Source organism: Geospiza fortis, unplaced genomic scaffold (genome assembly GCF_000277835.1).
Source record: "Geospiza fortis unplaced genomic scaffold, GeoFor_1.0 scaffold576, whole genome shotgun sequence".
In the NCBI taxonomy this organism is placed as follows: domain Eukaryota; kingdom Metazoa; phylum Chordata; class Aves; order Passeriformes; family Thraupidae; genus Geospiza; species Geospiza fortis.
Window position 1 is genome coordinate 163590 of NW_005054603.1, and position 1307 is coordinate 164896.

General features: G+C 61.4%; 1 protein-coding gene across 2 annotated transcripts in view; it reads right to left on the reverse strand.

The window, feature by feature from the left end:
* Positions 1-1307, reverse strand: part of LOC102043042 (cytochrome P450 26B1) — a 21263-nt gene that overhangs the window by 6453 nt on the left and 13503 nt on the right. The gene's annotated exons all lie outside the window — the stretch shown is intronic.

A 1307-nucleotide genomic window follows, 5' to 3' on the forward strand; every position in this document is an offset into this window, starting at 1 on the left:
CCGGGCGGGGGCCTCCGCCGGTGGCCGCTTCCCGGCGGGAATGGAGGCGAGGTGGGGGGGCTGCCAAAGTTATCAACCCACCGAGAGGAGCGAAATCAAAGCCGCCCCCTCTTTTCCATGAGCGCCGGGCTCGCCGGAGCTGTAAATGTGAGAATTTCCTCCGCAGTCAGCACTCCAAGGGAAAGGTAATATTTTCCTGGCTGCGACCCCTCATTGCTAATGCCCGGCGTTCCCTGGGAGTTTGTTTGGTGAAAAAACACCCCTGTCCCCTCTCGCAGCTCCGCGCAGGAGCCTCCACAAGAGCCGCTTCACAGCGCCCCGGGTTGAGCCCCCAGTGAAACCCAGCGGGCCCGGCGCGGAGCTGCCCGCGGAAATCCCGGGATGGGAAGGGATGGACAGGGAAGGGAATCCGAGCCTGGGGACAGGGAGCCATCCCCGGATGGCCGCACGGAGCCGAGGCATGAATGAATGAATGAGAGGAGGAATCAATGAATGAATGAATGAACAGCAGGGAGCGAGAGCGCGGCGAGGGCGCGGGACGGGGCGGCCGCCTCCTGCCTGCATCCATGCAGAGCCGGGAAAGGCAGCGGCGTTCAGGCTTTTTCTGCTGGAAAAAGCTGCTGCTCGGGCAGGAAAAGCTGGAGGGGGTAAATCTGAGACCCTCGGCTGTGTGGGGAAGGTTGGGAGGGAACGGGGAAGGGAACGGGGAAGGGAATAGAGAAGGGACAGTTCCTGTGTCCAAGAGCAGGACACCGGGTTTGATGCAGAGCCAGGATCCGTGAGCTCTTCCACAGGGATGGGACAAGACCACCTGGCAAAGGGACACTGCTGCGTCCCCATCCAGCTCTCACCTGCCCTTCATCCATGCTGAGCAACTTGGAATAAAAGGACAGAGGCTCCCAGTGAATGTCCTGAAACATTCCCCGCGCCTCAGTTTCCCCAGCTGGAAGCAGGGGCAATGAGGGGACAACCTCTGCTTTAGGAGCACCGGGTCTGCATCCCTACTGGGGCCACCACCCCAGTGCAGGTGACCTTTGGGGGCTCCTGGCCTGGTCCTTCCCCGGCATCCCCCACAGGAGAAGCACCTGGGGATCCCCTGCTCCCTAAAGTAGGACCCAGTCCCAGATGTGCCTCTGGTCCCAAAACAGCTGCTGAGGTGTGGGGGGCAGGATCGACACCCCCGGATCAAGCCAGGCTCCCAAGAGGAAAGACCCTGTCCTAAGGATTGGTGTGAACAGAAGGGGGGGATCCTTTGGAGAGAAAACCGAACCCCTCCCTATGGGATCAGCACAGACCTGACGTGGGAG